Raw genomic sequence first — 22,287 nt, 5'->3', positions numbered from 1 at the left:
AAAGCTGGTGGCAACAGGTCTGTTGCCTCTGAGTAAAGAGAGAGGGGGAGATGCCAGAGTCATCCTGGGGGTCTGGCATGGGCTGGGGGATGCCTCACTTGCCACTGGCATAAATTAAAGCGGCTGCTACACATCTTTAATATATGCCAAGGCTGAGCAGCTGAGGATCTAACAGCCACAGCGGGCTCCCTGCTGCCTCTTCTCCAGTAGGTCTGAGTGGGGCCCATATCAAGCCCTCTATCTCCAAAATAAGGGTAATACCTACCTCCCAGGCAGCTTGGATGAGATTTAAACAGTCCGTTGGCCAAGTCCTCTGCTAGTATAAATCCATTTAGCTTCAATGGAGCAATGCCAGGTTATACCAGCTGAGGATCAGGCCCAGTGTCTTTAAGGCCCTTCAAGACGCCTTTCTTGTTTGAGCTTGTCAATATGTTTTGGTCACAAACAGAAGCTACTGGCGCCCTAGCTACTTCGAAGTCCCCTTGCTACAGTTCCTTGCAGTGCTCTCTGTCAGCATGTCCTCGCTGCAAAGCACCTGACGAGGTCTTTCCCAGTTAACAAGTATGTCTGCAGATTCCTTATCCCTTTTCTGCAGCCCGGGTGGTGTTTCGCACCAGGCCAGCTGAACTACAGCTTTCAACTTCGGTGGTCTCTGTCTGCCTCCATTGGATTCTCCCGCCCACCGAGTCCAAATTCTGGAGCTTGTGAGGCGTGCCTGTCACCCACGCGTAGGGAGGAAGAGTCATGCAAACTCCGAGCTCTGTGGAAACACATGACAGACAGGCCTGAACTTTAGTTCCAGTAGCTGGGCTGGAGTCTTTATTCCACAAGAATCGAACGCAGCCTGGCACCACCTCCTAAGCCACAGGTGCTTAGGAGGGATATGTTTTTAAAGCTGTTTAGAGAGAGACCCTTTCTCTTCCTTTCCTGGGGGTATTCACGCTTTGAAAATCATTATCAACAGGGGGAAAAAATTCCTCCTTTCATTCTCTAAAATTAACATGAGTTTCTCTAAACGCTCATTGTACTGTTTCAATTTTTCACACCCCCTAGAGTCTAACCATGACAAGAGGAGACACAGCAGTGGTTATGACCCAACTTTCTGGCTAATTAAGAGTCTTGTCAAAGAGAAGTCTCTCTCCCCAGAGAGCCCAGGGCAGGAAATGAGTGACTTCCCATGACATGTGAGCGAAGCTTGAGGCTCATCTGTTTCCTTCGGAACTCGCTGTGCAATCAGCGCCTGATTTACGAGCGAACCCGGGGGAAAGAGCGACTGCCCTGCCGGTAAGCACGTGCCACAGCAGAAGAAAGGACTCTGGCACCGTGGCCAGGTCCAGGGCAGCTTGTGGGGTGCACACGAAGAGGTGTCTGGGATGGGTGGGATGCCAGAATTCTGCAGGCCACCGCCCATCGCTTGCTCTTCTTTCTTCTAAGGAGTCTGGTTGGTTTAGTAAAACAAATCTACCCCCTGCCCCCACTGCATAAAATCAAGAAACCTCATTACAAAATATTCAATCCCCATTTCTGGATTTTGGGTCCAGTTCAGCAAAGTAGTTAAGCACATGACAAAAAGTACCTTGGGCCTTAAGTACGTGCTTTGATGAATCGGGGACTTAGACAAGGAATGGTCCTGAGCAAACACCCCAGATCAACCACCCTTGGACATCAGGGGGTTCCCAGGACACAGCCATATTCCAGTCGGGATTTTGCTGCTTGTGACTGTCTTACAATAAAGGCCATTCCCCCACCGCTATCTCCTCTTCTGCGGCTCCCTGAAATGGCAAAGCAGTTTGACAGTAACGTCCCTGGGGCTGACTGTGCTGTGCTGACTCCACTGAAATCAGCGGAGTTACCTCTGGAAATCAAACCAACAGGAGACCAGTCCGGCCCCTTGTTATTATATTACTTTTAGCATTTGTGCTACCATAGCACGCAAAGGCCCGGGTCAGGGTCCCACTGTGATAAGTGCTATACAAACAGATAATAAGAATCAGTGGGTGAGATTTTTTCAAAAGTACTTATGTGACTTAAGAACCTAAATGCGTGTCTACATGGGAACACTCAGGAAAGTTAATCTGCATTAACTTTCAAAGTGGATCAGTTAAGAGGTTAATTACAGTTTAACAAATCTACTTTAAATTCACACACAGATTAACTTTCCTGAATGTTCCCGTGTAGACAAGCCTTGGCTCCCAATTAAAGTCAAGGGGACTTGGGCTCCTAAGTCACTTAGGCACTTCTGAAAATTGACCCAGTCTCTCCCATGAAAAGCTACAACATAAGGTCCAGATCCAACACCCTTCAAAATCAATAGAAAGAGCCTCATTGAGTGGCACTGGCTGGGACCTGGAGTAGAGAAGACAGTCACGGGTGAGGGGAAGAGTTGTGCCAGGAGAGTGAGCAGAACCGTGGGTGCCTTCCTGGACCCCCAGGACCATGCTTTAATTACAATAAATGGTTCCACTAGTTTATAATTAGGGGTGGACAAGAAGATTGAAATAAAATAAGAGCCCTCCAGATCTATCCAACAAAAACTCAAACCAAACCTTTAAGGAAATTTGAAAAAATTGGTTAACTTCCTTTCCTGTTTTGTTTGGGTTTTTCTTTTCTTTCTTTCGTTCTCCTGGTTGCCTCTTCTCTTCTACATTCTGGGCCAGAAGCAGAAAGGCTCTTAGCCTGGCATTTCCATCCCACACAAGCAGGAGTCCTGGAAATCTCATGATTCCCCACCTAATGTTGCAGACTCAGGGATTCCAGATAATCTGGAGAAGCAACGGGTTCTAGACACACACCAAACCCAAACTCCCAAGGGTTTGAGCTGCACTCACCACAAGACAATCATAACTCTTAGGCTGGAATAATGGCCAGTATCATATGACTCTTAGGGGAACATGTTATATACTGACTGGAGAAAAAAATATTTTTTACGGGAGCTTTAAAATGGCTTGAGGTATGTGAGGAAATGCGGGTTGGTGTCTTTTGCTCTTCACAGAACAAAACAATATGAAGAAACCACACAGGCATGGTTGGGTCTCAAAGAACCGTGTTTACAGAATATACACAAATCGTGCCAGGCCTTCATACACAGCTGCCTGGCTGGTGCTGGCAGCTTCTGAAAAATAGAACACAGTGAGCGTCACTCGAGGGCTCACAAGCTATTTAAAGGGATAACTACCCTATTCTGTTAGTCTTTAAGGGGCCACCGGACTCCTTGTTGTTTTTGTGGATACAGACTAACACGGCTACCTCCTGATTCCCTATTCTTGTTCACTCAGCTGGCGTTCTCCTACGATCAGCGATGGGGACAGGACAACTCTGTGCTAAAGATCCTCCTTGCCAATTTCCTCATTCCATCTGAAAGCCTGTCTCCTCCCCCACACACACACACCCCTTCTTAACTATTCCCTCCATGAACCATGGAAGGCAAATGTTGGCAGGTTATGTGACTGGCACTCGTCCCCAGAACACCCTTGCTTTTAAATATACAGGCAAGCCAGAGCATTGGTGGGGCTATTGTGGGCAAAGGTTGGCAGGCATAGACAACTTTAACTTCCAATCCGGAGGCAGTATATGTTATGGTGACTGGCTCTTTCTTCCGGGTCTTCCTCTTTGTATTATTCCATAGCTCCAGCTGTGTGCTAGGTGATGTGCAGACACACATGGGGACAAGAGAGAAAAGATTCTCTGCCAACTTATTAATTAACAAATTACCAGGTGTTTCTACTAACACGGGTCAAAAATTTTAGAAACTCAAAATTTCAGTGAAACTTCGAAAGTGATTCAAATTTTGTGGGGAAAATGGGTCTTTTTTTTTTCACAAAAAAAGTCATCCCTTTTCAAGTGAAAAAAAATGAAATTTGACACAAAAAAAAGGGATGACATTTTTTGTGAAAACTTTAGCAGCTGTAATCTCTACTTTCTGGAAATGTGTTGGGATCATTTTACTTTAGGAGGCTGTAGCTATGAGGCCAGACTCTGATGTCAGCTATGCTGATGTAAATCTGAAGTAAACGCTGAAAGATTTCCAGGGGCAAAACTTATTCAGACTCTAGTCCATAGTGTTAATCTGATGGAAGTGACAATTCAGACCGACAGACCGCAGTGGCAACCAAGCCTAGACAACATCCGCTCTGCCATGGAGTCTGAAATCTGGATCACAGCTGGGAGGAACAACTGCAGTTGGTCTGGGATGGAGGTATCTGGCACAGAGATGACACACGCCAAGCAACAAGAAACAGTTTAAAATCTGGATCAGAGCTGGGAGGAACAACTGCACTTGGTCTGGAATGGAGGTATCTGGCACAGAGATGACACACGCCAAGCAACAAGTAACAGTTTAAAATATTTCTAGTCCCCGTTTCACCTCTTCTATTGCAGTGGGGTCTCTTCGGAACCCTTCACCATAATGAATTACCTTGATGGCCAAGCAGTTGGAACTAGGGTCTGCCAAGAAGATATTTCTCTCTCCCTCTTTGCACTGGTCTGCGCACAAAGTTTTACTGATCTGAGGCCAGGTCTACATGGGGCCGCTCAGGAAAGTTAAGCCAAAATCAACTAAAGGTGTAAAGTTAAAGTGCATTAAACATCTGTGGGGATGCTCTCATCCAGGAGTAAAAGTGACCTGAGTTCGCTGTAATGGAAGACGCTTAAGGGCTAATCTGACCGCACAGGTTTTGATGCTACAGCTGTAGGAGTATAGCTGTACTAGCAGAGCCCACTAGCTGTACTAGCAGAGCCCACTAGTGAAGGAGCATATGCTGCCAGTATAGTAACACCACCTCCCCAAATGACACTAGATATGCTGCCAGAAGCACTGTTCTATTGACTACACTGGAGGTTTTGCCGGCGTAACTGTCGGCTAGGAGGTGTGGGTTTTAGTTGAGTCGCCTCAACTTTCCTGAGTGGCCCCATGTAGCCATGCCCTGTAGCCACGCCCTAACCAAAGGTGTGGTGTTAAACCGATATAACTAAACCAATGCAACTTCTGTGCGTTCATTTGCCCTATCAAAGTGGTCCCCAGAGCGATACTGGCTGGTCCTTTCTCTGAAAAACACTTGCTAACCTTGGCCTTTAGGTGGCAGCAACCTTCTGCTGTTGCAACATGAACGGTTTGATTTCAGAGAACAGGCAGCTGTGCAACTAAGTTTTGTGCAGATAAAGAGAAGGGTCAACATTTCTGGGAGAGCCAGGGAAGAGCCTAGCCTCTCTGGAATGAAGGTTTCCCGACTGCCACCACTCTGGCCTCCACAGCTTTAAAACAGTGGGCCTGGGGAATACGACTGCAGGTTGTAAATAACCCAAGCATTGTTCTGCAGCAGAGCAGAGTGGAGGTGAAGGCTCAGAGAACAGCAGGAGGTTCTGAGTGGATGATGACTGCATTGAACATGTCTCCAATGGTGCACTGGGGAAGCCAGGACAGCTTTGGATAAGAAAATAAGATCTGCAGATCAGCGTCTTGTCGTCAGCTGCCAACAGAGCGGGGGGAAGGGAGGTCATTTTCCTGGTGTTATAAACCCCTTAGACGTTATAAAATTCCATAGCACCTAACATTCAGAGTACAGTGATTCCTTTAGGCCTCAATTCAGCAGCCCATCCTTATTTAGCAAAGCACTTAAGCACATGCTTAACTTTCCATTGTCTTCTCATGTGTGTTTAAGCATGTGCATAAACTAGAACTTATCGGAAAACTTTAATCAACGCAATTTTCCATTGGAAAATGCTGTCTTGTCGAAACCAACCCCCCCACTTTTTCCCCCAAAAAGTATCAATTTTAACAATTTAATTTTGAAGAAAAAAATGTTTTCAAAATGCCCTGTGTTGACATTTTCAGCGTGAAACGTTTTGATTGTTTTTGTTTTGAAAAGACTTTATTTTATATTTTAAAATGAAAATGGTTCAAAGCTGAAACAATGTTTTGATAGACCTGAAATAAAAAAAAAATCATGAATAATTTCAGCATTTTGGCTTTTTGTCCCAACTCAGAACTATTTTTTTAAGTCAACCTTTTGCAGGACAGAATCAGTTTTCTGACCAGCTTATCTCTAATGACTACTTAAGAACCTTGCTGAATAGGGATGGACTTAAGCACATTTTGAAATGCTTTGTTGACCTGGGACCATAGACATATTTAATTGAAGATTCATTTCTTCAGCAAGGTGATCAGAAGCCACCTGAAGGTCTTCAAGCAGCCAGAGATTTCAGCGAGATTTCTGTAGGCAGGACAGTCAAACGCTGGCCCTCAGGGAGAGGCAGAATAAATGAGTGTAAAATAAAACTATCATAGAATCATAGAATATCAGGGTTGGAAGGGACCTCAGGAGGTATCTAGTCCAACTCCCTGCTCAAAGCAGGACCAATTCCCAACTAAATCATCCCAGCCAGGGCTTTGTCAAGCCTGACCTTAAAAAACCTCTAAGGAAGGAGATTCCACCACCTCCCTAGGGAACCCATTCCAGTGCTTCACCACCCTCCTAGTGAAAAAGTTTTTCCTAATATCCAACCTAAACCTCCCCCACTGCAACTTGAGACCATTACTCCTTGTTCTGTCATCTGGTACCACTGAGAACAGTCTAGATCCATCCTCTTTGGAACCCCCTTTCAGGTAGTTGAAAGTATCCTCCCATTACAAAATGTATCTCTGTGAAGAAGAAACATTTTCCTTCTTGATAAAAGTTTTATTATTTGCAGAGAGTTACTGTATAACAGCACGGGCAAACATCACTTATTGAATGACGAACATAAGCATCAATGCATTGTGTACATAATAATACATGAATGTAACAAAGCAATTTGGATAAAAGAATCAATGAGACAAACTCGTTTGAGCAAATGTAAACTAAATCTTCTCAAAGCCTACTAATAATAGTATTGGATCAGGGTCCCATAGTGTTGGGAGCTGTAGAAACACCTATACCCTGATCCTCCAATAATTTACATACATGCTTAACTTTACTTCCATTGGAACTGCCTGCTATGCAGAAAGTTGAAAGTACGTGTAAGGGCAGGTCTACACTAAGGGCAGGGGTCGAACTAGGGTACGCAAGTGAATAGCGTAGCTGAACTCGAAGTACCCTAGTTCGAACTACTTACCCGTCCAGACGCCGCGGGATCGAAGTCCGCGGCTCCAAGGTCGACTCCGCCACCGCTGTTTGCAGTGTTGGAGTTCCGGAGTCGACCGGAGCGCGCGGGGAGTTCGAACTATCGCGTCCAGATTAGACGGGATAGTTCGAACTCCGAGAAGTCGAACTCACCGTGTCGACCCGGCAGGTAAGTGTAGACTAGCCCTAAGTCTTTGTAGAATAGGGGACTGAATAAGAAGCAATCCCTGTCCCAAAGAGGTTACATTCTCTCTTATGTATCAATATCTTTGGTTATAATTTGCATTTGTTGTGTTATATAGTCTTGTGTCTTAATTCCTGCTGTTTATCTTTGTTCTTTCCTGGACATCCTTGATTGTGCTGAACAAGCCCTGATCATTCATGTCAATCGCCTGCCAGTTGTTAGTATTTTCAGAACATCTGGGGTACCCTCTGTTTTTGGCCCTGTGGATTATTTGGAGGTTGAGACACTGCTCACGGTGCAAAACTGCATCATCATCATCATCATCAACATCATCATCATCATCCCAGCCTGAGAGATGACTCTTAACATTGCTCATGGCTCAATAATTTCAAAGCCTTGTACAAACTCTTAAACCGACATGAGACGTGAGTGCTGTTATCCTCATTTTACAGATAATTCACCTACAGTCACAAAGAGTCAGGAGTAGAGCTGAATCCCCTAGAGTTTCAAAACTAATCCTCCTTTATAGGGGTAGGGACTTGGCAGGTGAGATCCAGGAGGGGTGCTAGCGGAGCTGGGCGAATTTCATTGTCTGAAACGTTTTTTGGCAAAAAATACAGATGTGGCAATATTGAAGCTTTGCCTGACTTCATGTTACTTTCACCACATTGTTTTGGACCAAAATAAACCTTAAAAAAAATCGAGGTTTTGATTTGACCATTTCAAAAGCAAATGTTTCGATTGTTTTAATCAAAACTACTGTATGTTTCAAATTTTCCTTTCGGTTTTATTTTTAAAAAATGTCAAAAATGCAGAACACTTGTAATTGAAACGTTTCCTTTTGGGTTGAACAAAGCAATTGCCTGACCCGAAACAAATGTATGTTTTGTTTCACTGAACAGCGGGGAAAATGTTGGGCTTTTTGGATCGACCCCCAAGTTTGTTTGTTTTTCTTTCAATTTTGCTTTCAAAATCAGTTGTCTGCACCATTCTAGAAGCAAGTGGGGACAGGAGAGGTTGTTGCAAGGAAGAATCGGGGCCCAACTTCGATGCACTCAAAGAATCAGAACCTGTGGAGGTTCAAGGACGGCAAACTATGGCTCTTGCCTGGCACCGCCCCTCACACCTGGATCCACCCTTCAAGTTTGAATTGAGGGGGTTCAGCAGAGTCAGATGGGAGCAGAGGACACTCCTGCCTCCTCTTTCCCAGACACCTCGGCAAGAATCCACCGGTTCTGGCTCTTTGCACCTGCGGACCGGCGCAGGGATCTCAGTGCCGGCTACAATACTGGATTTGTTTCACAACTGAGACTTTTAAACATCAAGGAGACATGAAACTTGGCAAGGAAATCACCTAATAAAGACATCTGAGCTTACTCATTCCACTCCTGTCCAAAATGTACCGTAACTTACAACCAAGTATAAAATCTGGGCCCAATCCTCTGCTCATGTAAATCGCTGTAGTGCTATTAAAGTCAATGGGCTGGTGCAAATCAGTGTATCGCCATTAAAATCAATGGAACAGAAGCCCAGTTTGTGTAAATCAGAGCTACACCCATTTAAACCAGCAGATGACCCAGCCCGTATCCTTTAAACACGTCCACTCATTCTTATAGTTGCCCTTATATTTTGTAATGTATTTAATTTTTTTCCCCCTCCACTCAGTGGATTGGTTACAAAATGGTATCTTTTAACCTAGTTTAGGGGACTTTTCTTAACCATGTTGTGGAAAACATGTATCATTTCAGAGTTCCGCTTTTATTATTTATAGAACTCAATCATTTTGATTTTAAAATAACCCAAACCAACAAACGATGCTATTCCAAATATGGGATTATTGATTGTCACAGTAGTTGGCAGATCATCTCATGAATGGCTTGTGCCTAAGAATATTCCAAAAATAAAAATTCCCCTTAAAATTAAAAATACTTTAACCATATTTGTAGCTTTTTCTAGTGGCTGGTTTTTACCTCCTGTCCCCACCCCACAATATTTTGCTATTTAGGACAGCATCCTTAGTTAAAACGGGCATTAAAGCACACAGTGGTACATACAAACACGAATCAAGGTCTGCGGCGGGGCGGCGACTCACCTGCGGGGCGCCTCCTGCTGGCCGTCTCAGGAATTAGCTCTTTCTACCCCGGAGCGCCCTCTGCAGGCCGGTGTCCTGCCTGCCGCTGGCCCATGTGTCCCTCCCAGACTCCAGTGCCCCTCTAGGTCAGGGTTTTTCCCCCCAGCAGTAACCCACAAGCTGGGTTTCCCCTCCCAGGGGAACCCCCAAACCCTTCAAAACCACCTGGCCTCAGTGGCTACTGCCAGTCCCCATCTAGCCCCTGCTCCCTGGGGCAGACAGCAGCCTGTAAACCACTCGTCATCGGCAAGGGGGTTAGGACCTGCTGCCTTTGCCTATCTCTGGGCTGCCCCCCTGCAGCCCCAGTACCCTTTTGTAGGCCTTTAACTAGGCCTGCAGCCTGGGGCTTTGCTAGGCTGGAGCTCCCCAGCACTGCTCTACCCTAGGTAACCTTCTCAGCTCCCAGGCAGCCAGGTCCTTCTCTCTCAGAAAGCTAGAGAGAGAGAGTGTCTCAGTCTCCAGCCCTCAGCCCTCTTATAGGGCCAGCCGTGGCCTGATCGGGGCGTGGCCCCACCTGTGGCTGCTTTCCCCCAATCAGCCCAGCTTTCCCCCTGCCCCAGCCCTCTCCCAGGGCTGTTTTAAGCCCTTCAGAGCATGAGCAGGGTGACCACCCCGCTACAAGGCCCTAATTGGTTTTAAGAGGGGGAAATGGTTCATGTCTTCAGCTGGTGTCCGTCAGCTTCTGACTTCAGTGCAGCTTCGACACCAGCTGAAGGTGTGGCCCAATCCATGTAAAGGAGCTACGGTCCACAAAATATTTCAATAGAATTATGCTGGGGAGAGATTAGCTGTCTTCACCAAGCCTGGTCAGCCTCCGCACACACAACACACTTTGTCACACACGCTGCACGGCACCTCTCCCTTTCTGCGTCCTGCCAGGGGTCAAGCCGAAACATCCTGCCGTCTCGACTGGGAGTTCCGTGCGTTTAGGCTGCGATTCGTGAGAAGCGTTTAAACACATGCTTAAAGTTAAGCAGGTGCTTAAGCCCCATTGATGTCAGTGGGACCACTCACGTGCTTTAATTGTTCTTGGCTGAACGGCAATAGCTGTAAATGTTTTCCTGAATCGGCACCTATAGAACCCGGGGAAGTTTTTACAAAAGCTGGGGCGGGGGGGTGTTGCCTGGTCCAACTCCAGTTTGGGTGATTAGACTGCAGGGACGCTGGAACTATTTTTATAGTCGGGGGGCTGAGAGAAATTGAACCAAAGTGTAAACCCTGGATATAATGGAAACCACTTCAAGCCAGAGGATACTGGAGCACCCTTAGTTCCAGCACGTCTGTTAGACTGTGCCCCCTAGACCCACACACAGAGCGGTCATATAAGAACATAAGAATGGTCCTCCTTGGTCAGACCAAAGGTCTATCTAGCCCAGTATCCCGTCTTCTGACAGTGGCCAGTGCCAGGTGCCCCAGAGGGAATGAACAGAACAGGTAATCATCAAGTGATCCATCCCCTGTCACTCATTCCCAGCTTCTGGCAAACAAAGGCTAGGGCCACCATCCCTGCCCATCCTGGCTAATAGCCATTGATGGACCTAGCCTACATGAATTTATCTAGTTCTTTTTTGAACCCTGTTATGGTCTTTGCCTTTACAAAATCCTCTGGCAAGGAGTTCCACGGGTTGAATGTTGAGCCCTAGTTTGGTGAGCCCTAGTTCTTGTGTTATGAGAAGGAGTAAATAACACTTCTTTATTTACTTTCTCCACACCAGTCATGATTTTATAGACCTCTATCATATCTCCTCTTAGCTGTCTCTTTTCCAAGCTGAAAAGTCCCAGTCTTATTAATCTCTCCTCATACGGAAGCCGTTCCATAGCCCTAATCATTTTTGTTGCCCTTTTCTGAACCTTTTCCAATTCCAATATATCTTTTTTGAGATGGGGCCACCACATCTGCACACAGTATTCAAGGTGTGGGCGTACCATGGATTTATTTAGAGGCAACATGATATTTTCTGTCTATTATCTATCCCTCTCTTAATTATTTGCAGCATTCTGTTCGCTTTTTTGACGCTGCTGCACATTGAGTGGATGTTTTCAGAGAACTATCCACAATGATTCCAAGATCTCTTTCTTGAGTGATAACAGCTAATTTAGACCCCATCCTTTTATATGTATAGTTGGGATGATGTTTCCCAATGTGCATTACTTTGCATTTATCAACATTAAATTTTATCTGCCATTTTGTTGCCCAGTCACCCAGTTTTGTGAGATCCTTTTGTAGCTCTTCACATCTGCCTGGGTCTTAACTATCTTTAATCATTTTGTATCATCTGCAAATTTTGCCACCTCAATGTTTATCCCTTTTCCCAGATCATTTATGAATATGTTGACTAGGACTGGTCCCAGAACAGACCCCTGGGGGACACCACTATTTACCTCACTCCATTCTGAAAACTGATCATTTATACCTACCCTTTGTTTCCTATCTTTTAACCAGTTACCAACCCATGAGAGCACCTTCCCTCCTATCCCATGGCAGCTTACTTTGTGTAAGAGCCTTTGGTGAGGGACCTTGTCAAAGGCTTTCTGAAAATCTAAGTACACTATATCCACTGGATCCCCTTGGTCCACATGCTTGTTGACCTCCCTCAAAGAATTCTAGTAGCTTGGTGAGGCATGATTTCCCTTTACGAAAACCATGTTGACTCTTCCCCAACAAATTATGTTCATCTATATGTCTGACAATATTGTTCTTTATTATAGTTTCAACCAGTTACCCCAATACTGAAGTCAGGCTTACTGGCCTGTAATTGCCAGGATCACCTCTGGAGCCCTTTTTAAAAATTGGTGTCACATTAGCTAGCCTCCAGTCATCTGGTACAGAAGCTGATTTAAATGATAGGTTACAGACTACAGTTAGCAGTTCAGCAATTTCACCTATGAGTTCCTTCAGAACTCTTGGGTAAATAACATCTGGTCCTGGTGACTTCTTGCTGTTTAATTTATCAATTTGTTCCAAAACCTCCCTCTAATGACACCTCAATCTGGGACAATTCCTCAGATTTGTCACCTAAAAAGACTGGCTCAGGTTTGGGAATCTCCCTCACATCCTCAGCTGTGAAGACCGATGCAAAGAATTCACTGAGTTTCTCCGCAATGGCCTTATCGTCCTTGAGTGCTGCTTTAGTACCTCAATCGTCCAGTGGCCCCACTGGTTGTTTAGCAGGCTTCCTGCTTCTGATGTACTTTTTATAAAAAAATGCTATTACTTTTTGAGTCTTTGGCTAACTTCCTCCAATTCTGTTTTGGACATCCTAATTGTATTTTTACACTTCATTTGCCAGCGTTTAAGCTCCTTTCTATTTTCCTCACTGGGATTTAACTTCCACTTTTTAAAGGATGCCTTTTTGCCTCTCACTGCTTCTTCTACTTTGTTGTTTAGCCACGGAGGGAAGTTCAGCTGCCTCTGAGAGCACCATTCCCCACCACTCCTACCCAAGGTCGAAATCCTCGCTGGCTTGAGGATTATTCATCTGACAGCAGGACCAAGGCCAAGGCCCTGGCTCCTGCAGGTTCATTCACACAGGCCTCAGGGATCTGCTTGCATGACTGAGCTTTCAGGGATGGGGCCCCCAGTACTGTGGGATATTCAGATCCTTCAGGAGCAAGGACAGAGCCTATACGATGAGGAGCACTTCATGCAAAGTGGTGCATGCTTCCAGCTTTCATTGGAGTTGACACAGGGAAGCACACAGCAGCCAGGCTGGCCCCAAGAGGGGCTGTGTCACTATCCGATATGATTATTGTATGGCTCTCCGTTTCACTGTATCTTCCATTCCCTTCTTTAATTAAAGACATGCTGCCAAGCCCTGATGCAGCAAAGCATGTGCTTAACTTGGAAGTCCTATTAAGCCCGTGTTTAAGTGCTTTGCTGACTTGGGGGCCTTCACTGACTTCCTATGAACAAAGCCAGGGGCAGCTGTAGCAGGAGCGAGCTCCGGGTTTGAATTTGATTCTGTATGGCAACCGCTCGGTCAGTGCTATTCGTTCACCACCTCTGAGGATTTCCACCCTTTAGAAGTTAATTCCTTGGTAACTTTTAGAGCAATTTTCAGTTCCCATTATGCCCGCTGCGCTCTGTGATAAGTATATGGCTCATCGACTATCTAGTAAGCTACAGCCTGGGAGATAGTTCTACCTTTCCCTTGACTAGCGGAGGTGATGTTAGGGAAGTGGCTCTATGGATTACGATAAGGGAATGGGTCACTTTATATGCTGAGCATAGTTGCTAACTTGTCTTTCCGTACTGGGGGTTGGGAAGGCTAATTTCCATGCAGCTCTCTATCTCCTATCAATGCCAAACATTCAAATACAGCCTGAATGTTAAAAGCAAAAGACCCTTCCTTTATAGATACGGCATCATATAAAAGAAACGTAACCATGGGCTTTAGAAATAATGTAAGTAGCTGTTTCGAAATCTAATCAGGGAACCATGAAAATATTTTTTAAATGAAGAAGGAAAAAATCGTGACTTGTTTCTTTTTAATTGTTGGGGGGAAGGAGGGTAAGACCTTCCAAAGGTAGGTAGGTATTTTTTTCCCCTGAGACTATAAAATACCTTGTGAATGTTAAAAAACTGATTTAAAAAAACGTGGCTCAAACCCTGATCTCGGTCACAATGGCATAAATCCAGCTAGAGTAATTCCATTAAAGTCTATGGGAGTTACTCTGGATTTTTGCCAGTACAACGAAGATCAGAATCAGGTTCTGCATTCGTAACAGATGGGGCGCAGTCCTGTGACGCGCCGCACGCCTTCAACTCTCATTAAAGTCAGAATCTAGCAATCTGCAGGCTTAGCTCTTAATAGATAATATTGTACACGGGCCCAATCCTGCTCCCAGTGAAGTCAATGGCAAAACTCTCATGGACTTTAAAGGAACCGGAAGCAGGCCATCAATTTTCATATCCAGTGAATTGATGGCAAAATTCAGTTCTCCAAATGAAAACAAATATGATGTGTTTGCAGCCTGCTACACCAGATATTAAACAAACAATTGATTTATGGAGAAAAAATAACAAAGTGGAAAGGAATAACCTAACCATTACTTTTCTAATGAAAATTCAGGAAATGAAAATTGACTCTTGAAAAATATCCTTCTGCATTGTTTTCTGGGTTTGTCAGCAGATATTTATTCAACTTTATGGTGCATTAGTAACTAGATTATCTTCCATCTCAGAGCCCTGAACTGGTCTCAAGTAGGAGAATTTCTTTGTTCAGAAGTCAGCACCAAAGGAAAGAGAGCTCCCAGAGAACAGGCACTGCAAAAATACATACCTAAGAGCTCCTCCGACTCCAACTTGTTTGCTTGCTTCCTCTGTTATATTGACTGCAAAAGTTTCTTTGGCTGCAATTTTTGACACGGAGTTTTGTTATATCAGAGCCTGATCCACAGTCCGTTAAAGTCAGTGGAGTTTGTGTTTAATTTCCCTGGTCTTGATATTTCTCTCACTTCCACCACTTCAGTGGAGTTACCCCCGACTTACACCAGCACAACTATGATCAGAATAGGTCACACTGCGCTGGTTTGCACATGGATTTCTCGCACCACTGTCAACTAATTGGATTTAGTTATACCAGAGCAAACCCCTACCATAAACACACTCAAATGGGTTCGACTCATGCTTTAACAGAATCGTTTAGCGAATTAACTAAACCAGAATCAGCATGGGTTAACCCAGTTTGAGTGGGCCTCCATTAGGGGCCCTGCACAGGTGTGTGATTTATTTTTTTTTAAAGCAGTCCATTACACTGGTGCAAATTTTCCAGTAGAGAAAAGAGCCTTAAGGGACAGATTCACCTTTGGTGGAAATTTTCATAGCCCTAGGGCATTTTACACCGGCTAAGAATCTACCCCTCTGTCTCGGATATAAAACCGCTTCTGCCACCCTTACTCACACTGAGTAGTGCTTTATTAAACCACTAGCCCCACTGAAATCAAAGCAAGGCCCCAGTCCAACAAGCAACTCGATGTGGCTGCAACCTTATGTTCCCTAGGGTTCTACCCCAGCCAAGGAGTATCCTCGGGGGTGGGATAGCTCAGTGGTTTGAGCATTGGCCTGCTAAACGCAGGATTGAGAGCCCAATCCTTGAGGGGGCCACGTAGGGATCTGGGGCAAAAATCAGTACTTGGTCCTGCTAGTGAAGGCAGGGGGCTGGACTCGGTGACTTTTTAGGGTCTCTTCCAGCTCTATGAGATAGCTATATCTCCGTATATTAATACCTGCACGGATTAATTTGCAGGATTTGGGTCCTATTAATTCAAATAATTGGGCTCTTCAGAACCAGAAAAAACCTTTCTTGCTTCCCAAATGCCAGATAAGGATGATAGCTCAGTTTGAGCTTGTTCCAAACCAGTGAAGTAAGTAGAAAGACTCCCATTGATTTCAATGGGCTTTGGATCAGGCCTTTTCCTCTGGATTATGGTTCAGATGTTGATGTAACAGGGTCCTTATCAGATCCTGGGGGGGGGATCTGATTTTAATTGTAATGCCTATTTAATTATTCTTATGCTAAGCCAAGAAGAAATGATAGTTGCAGGAGATTAAAGTGCTATAAGGCTGAGCCACGTGTAAATTTCCTTCGATGTTTCGGGGGACGACTTTCTGTCTGACAAAAATGTTATGAATTTTGAAAAGGGAGCGTTTGCCCCTTTACATGATTTGTCTTATTGTGAACTGGTGCCATAATTATTATGACACGATAAATAAAGTGGTTTAAATCAGTGGTTTCCAAACTGGGGTTCGTGAACCCCTGGGGGTCCGCAAAATGTTACAGGGGGTTCTCGGGAAAAACTTCCCTAATGGCAGACAGAGCTGTCCCTAGGCACCCCGAGGAGCCTGGGGCCAGCAGCCTGGAGCCCCTGGACTTCCAAGGGCTAAGCAGATCAAAGCAAGCGTATCTATCACACTGAGGAGATTTAAACTTCAAGACTCCTTATAAGAAATGGAAAGGGAGGTGGATATTTTTTGCTGTTTTTAAAATTAAATAGGCAGCTAGTCGTGTTTTTTAAATTATTATGAAGAACAAGTTTAAGCTTTGTTGTAACGTGCGTTGTCTGCCTGGACTGCTCAAAACCTGAATGCTTGTGTAGGAGGAACTCTGAGTTGGTTTCTTAAATACCTTCCTGCTGTTTCACATCTGATGCTCCTTGATGAAACATAGGAGCCTTGTCTTATAACGGGCTTATTCAAAGTGATACAAGCTACGAAAGTGAGATCTTGGAAGACTGTTGCTGTTTTCATAATGTAATAAAAATACTGTAATGAAATAATAATTAATAATAAATAGTGTGTAATAAGCATGGCATAAAAACAAATTTTACATTTCCAAGATCACTGCTTTTATAATCTATACTCAGGTAAAGGAGAAAATCCCTGGAAATATTCATTTTTAGGAGGGGGCTCACGAGACTTGACGTATTAGTAAAAGAGGTTCACAGGTTGTTAAAGTTTGGGAACCACTGGTTTAAATAATATTTTAAAAGAAGGGATGGGGGGAACCCAACTGCATCTCCGATACAAAAGCCAAATCCCGAGCGCATCTAGCTCTTATCAGTAGATCTCAAAGTGCTTTACAAAGGAAAGAATTGTCACAACCTCTATTTTACAGATGGAGACACTGAGGCACAGATAAGCAATGTGCCAAAGGTCCCTCACAAGCCCAGTAGCAGAGCTGGAAATAGAATCCAGGTTTGGGAGCTCCTCATTCAGGATCCTACCCAATGACCCACACTGCCCCCACTATTGTCATCATTATACCTATTACACCCAAAGGCCCCCATGGGGATTGGCCCCATTGCACAGGGCACTCTACGGACACAGGAGAAGACCATCCCTTTTAAAGCTGGCAGCCTGAAGACGTAACTCAGGAATAACTCCGCTGATGCTAAGGGCATTGTGCCCATATGAAACCAGTGTTTGAGGACAATTAGCCTTGATGGTGTGAGGATGGGGTAAAACTCATCCAAGAAACAGCTGCACGAAGCAGGCCCATGACCCTGATTTGCAAAATATTTTGCCAGCCCAACTACTAAAGGATAGAAAAAAGTATTTGGCTTTATTTTTGACTGCAACGCTTAAAAGACACGAAGAGCTGTTTGTACGGAGTGGTATTGCTTGACTGCAGGGGGCAGGGGGGCAGGTGGACTCTTCTTTAGTTTACTAGCTAATAAAATGTTTTTCTTTCCTATTGTGGCATCCCTCCGCCCACCTTCTGACCTTTTACATTTGGTGTAATTAGAAGCTACCTGGTGTGAATGCAAAGCGGGGAACTGAAGTTTTCTCGGTGGGGCTTCAACCTCCTTCCCACTTCCCGCCTCCCTTCCAGCTCGGGAAGTTCCTGAAATTCAGACTTGCCTTCGAAAAGGGATGCTTAGCCTCTCGCAAATTACAGCCTGGAAAGGACCGAATTACAGGTCTCGAGGATTAAACCGGGCCCTGCCAGGATTAGGGGACATGCCAGGGGGGAGACAACACTGACAAAGAAACAAACGCCACGTTAGCATGAGCCCAGACCCTGCCGAGAGGCGACAGCGACGCTTCAAGGCGCTGATGTTTTAAATGAGAGCATTTTGTACAGGTTTGGGAGAGGACCAGGGAAAATAAACTATAAAACTATTCATTACCAATTGTGCGTTTGATCCAGTGTCACGAAGCATGAGGTAATTTTACACACAAACCATATTTACCATTACAGTGGCACATAGAGGCCCCAGCTGAGAGCAGGGACCAAGTCAGGCAGCGTGGGCTCATGGTTAGAGCACTAGCTGGGGACTCAGGTCTGGGTCCTCCACCATTGGCCTGCTGGGTGACCTTGGTCAAGTCACTTCACTTCTCTGTGCCACAGTTGTCCCATCTGTAAAATGGGGATACTGATCCTGGCCTCCTTTGTAAAGCACGTTGAGAGCTACTGATGAAAAGTGCTACATGAGGGCTAGGTGGTGGTATTATTCTTGTGCCAGGTGCTGTACAAATGCCCAAAGTGAGAAATAGTGCCTGCCCCAAAGAGCTAAATAAATAAGACTGGCAACCATAGTATTGCCCCCATTTTAATGAGAGGTGACACAGAAATTAAGTGACTCACTAAAAGCCCCCCACAGACTCTGGGGGGGGGGGCTGAGAATTGAGACCATTTCACCTGAGTTCCAGCCCACTGCCTTAACCACAAGACCAGCCTTCTGTTGCTGCTGCTTCACCATTCAGTGCTGCAGCATAGTGCCATTCAAACAGCAGTTATTATGGAAATTCTTATGAAATATTGGTCCTGATTCTCTTCACATTTACACCGGACTAATGCTACTGGTCCATGGATTCAGATGGGTGTGAAAGTGGCTAAGTGAGATGAGCGCCACAAAGCCATCCCAATTCATCTTTACACTCATGCTAGGGCTTGCACCAACACTATTCCAGAGCTACCCTAACATGTTCCCCTGATAAGATTCGAGTGCTGAGAGACCCCCTCAGACCAGTTCCAGATACCAGAAACCGTTTGCTTCCACCTCATTTTGAATCACATAGCCCCATTCCTTTCCCTCATTCCTATCATTGCCTGCTTACCCACAATCCCTGCCCTCCCCAATAGCAACCAAAGAAGCCAGCCAGCTGACTCTGAAGATATCAGAGGATAAAGGAGGATAGCGTTAAGATTAGTGGGGCAGAGTTAAGGTTAACGTGGGAAATGTTGAACTCAGCTTCTCTGAGTTTGATGTTGTTTTTTAAACTGTCACCTTTGAATGCTTCTTGGTTTTAAAGGGAAATTAATTCTCAACCTTCATTTTGTTTTAACAAAGTTTGGGGAGGAGGGCTGGGAATATGCAAAGAAATCTTTGGAGACATTAGCTGTCCTCAGCCTTCTGAGGATCAAGCAAGAAGAGAAACATACCCAGAGGTTATCTCTGGTATTTCAGAAACTGATTCAGAAAAGATGAGCTAGGGTTTGCTAAAATGAGGGATGGTGCATGGGATAAGTTGCAGCCGACTTCACTAGATGCCCTTCTCATAGCAAAACTGGGGCCTGATTCTGAGGGCTGCTGTATGCTTTCCGTTGCCATTGGGCCAAATCCTGCATTCCTTACTCCATTTTTAATTAGTGCTTGTTCGCCATTGCGGTCAAGGTAAGTTTGCCTAAGTAAGGGCTGTAAGGCTTAAGAGAAATGACAGTAGATTCCATTAGAATCTTTCACCTGATCTCTGTTAGTTTCTGCTGGTCACTGCAGATTCCTACCTGGATTCCACTGGTTTCTCCTGCAAGACCAGTAGCTCTGGGACCCAGAAGACCAATGGGTCTGTTGTTCCATCCTTAACTCTAGTTGCCATTTGGAACCAAAAGGAACTGCCTGAAAAACTTCAATGGGAGTTTTCACTAGGGACAGACAAGTAAGAACCAAGGGCTGAATTCATATTACAGTGTAAATCTCGAGTAAATCACTGGAGTTACTCTGGATTTACACCAGATCACAGCCTGACTCTGCATAAGGACCTCAGGGCTGAGTTCATTGAAGTCAATGGCAGCTGAGGATGGTCAGTAATTCCTGGGCAATTCTAGATCTTCTTGTGGGAGGATCCTGGGATCTCTTCTCCAGGGCAGTTTTCTTGAAATCACCTTCTATTTGATGCATTTAAAGACAAAGGACCTGATTCCACATTGTATTGCACCAGCTCCATTGACTGCCGTGGAGTTACACCTGCCTGAAAGTGGTGGAACAGGGTGGAGAATCCAGCCCACACTTCTGCTCAGCAGATACATCTTTATGGCCAGGGATAAAAGCTGTTTCTTCCTCTTCACTCTGATAAACAATCAGAACTTCTCTGTCCCGTGGGGGGAAGCGGCTTTGATTTTGTTTTGTGCCTGAGTTTGATGACATTTTTTTCCTTCGCGTGTCAAAACCTCCCAAAGAACCTAGATTCTGGTTCTATCCCAGTGGTTTCCAAGTGTGTCTCCCTGGGCCAAATTCAATTGATTGACTGGAGATGAAGAAAAGAATGGAAGGCAACGTACTTGGATATAATGGGCCAACTTCCCAGCTGGCATAAATCAGCGTAGCGCCATTGAACTCAACAGAGCCATGCTATTTCAACCAGCGGAAGATCTGGCCCACGGCCCTCCTAATGGGGACCCAATTGGAAAGTGCTGCAAATAACCATTCAGTCATTAATCGTTGGAACAATTTGCCAAGGGTGCGGTGAGTTCTCCATCACCGACCATTTGTAAATCACGACTGGATGGTTTTTTCTAAAAGATCTGGCCTAAGAATTATTTGGGGGGCAGGTCTCTGGCCTGTGTTATAGGAGCTCAGACTCCATGATCGCAATGGTCCTTTCTGGCCTTGGAATCCATGAATCTATGAAACCATAAAGATCTTTTTTAATTGAGCCATTCCCCATTCAAGGGATTTTTACAGTGTGGGGCGGGGGAGGTGCTCAGGGCCAGGAAATCAAACTGTAAACATTTATATGATGGAAACCACTTCAAGCCAGGAGGTGCAGAGCACCCCCAGCTCCTCCAGTTCCAAGTAACACCCATGGCCCCATTCCTGAAAGGAGAGGGAGAGAAAACCCAGCATGAATAAGGATGAGAAGGTTTCTGATTCTGAGCCTTTTCAAGACACAAGTGAGCTGGGAACTATGAGAGAGAGAGAGAGCAAGGGTGGGGGGAACCTTTGCAAATGCACTTTTTTTTTTGATCTATCTTAACAACCACGATAGAGAATTAAATGGAATTCATTTCGGTGATGAAGGAATTAATGGCACTAGGGAGAATCAGGTTCAGGTAGGAGACTTGAATCCAAAGAAGGGAATAAAGCCTTGAAATTCAAATGGGGGAAGAAATGATTCTGTAAGCATAAAGGGAACCTATTTTACACCTGTAAGACTGTAACTAGAACCAAGTGATCCCTCTGGGAAGCAGGAATTGTGCTTTTAATTCACCTAAACAAATGTGCAGCTGGGCTTCCAATTCCATCCACTTCAATGAAGTCCAGGCTCTTCATTCGGATTGTTCCCATAACCCCAGGAGTTTTCACCCTCCTTCTCACTGGCGCCAGCGTCTTCCTGGTAGGATTAGGCCACGCCGTAGACTATAGCTAGGCTCTGCACTTACTCCAGCCACTTTTCAGCTGAGGATTTCAAAGCGCTTTCCAGAAGGTGGTAAATAGCCAGGTGCTCCACTTCACGAGTGGCTTGTCCAGGAGAAGTGGTTTGGCTTCCCCTGCTGCGTAGCCCATTTGCAAGGGCGGAGCCAGACCCTGCTTGAAACTGGAGGAAGCCGGCGACAGGGGGCGAATCCCAGCCTTCCTTGGCAGACGCGTGGGGACTTTCCCCGTTGCTGGTCACGAATTGCTGAACTGGGGCTAAACCAGAGGCTAGGCCAGACCAAAGCGAGGGGCGGGCTCCGGGCAGAGCTGGCCTCTAGAAAGCGCTTAGTGGTGTTGGGTGCCCAAGTGGAGACAGCTAGATATTTAGAGGGCAGGTGCTCGGCACTTTTGAAACTCCAACTCCTTTCAGCTCACTCAAGCTGCGCGCCCCCAAAACGGAGGTGCCCACTAGTCACTGTTGAAAACCTTGGTCCCCTGCTCTCGCTACTAGACACACTGCTCCAACCTGTAGGCAGCTGGACTCCATCCATGTCCCTCACATCTCCCCCTCCACACACGGAACCCACAACCACCCCCAGTAAGGAGCACAAAGGATCCTACAATCCCCACACACACCCCCTTCCGCATCAGCTCAGGAGTGTCCTGCTTTAGCCCTGCCAGGTCGCTGCTGAACAGGAGAGATGCAATAAGAACATAAGGATGGGCCTCCTGGGTCCATCCAGCCCAGTGTCCTGTCTTCCGACAGTGGCCAAGGCCAGGTGCCCCAAAGGAATGAA

The sequence above is a fragment of the Mauremys mutica genome, chromosome 21 (assembly GCF_020497125.1).
Source record: "Mauremys mutica isolate MM-2020 ecotype Southern chromosome 21, ASM2049712v1, whole genome shotgun sequence".
Classification (NCBI taxonomy): Eukaryota; Metazoa; Chordata; order Testudines; family Geoemydidae; genus Mauremys; species Mauremys mutica.
Note: the sequence above shows the minus strand (reverse complement) of the source record.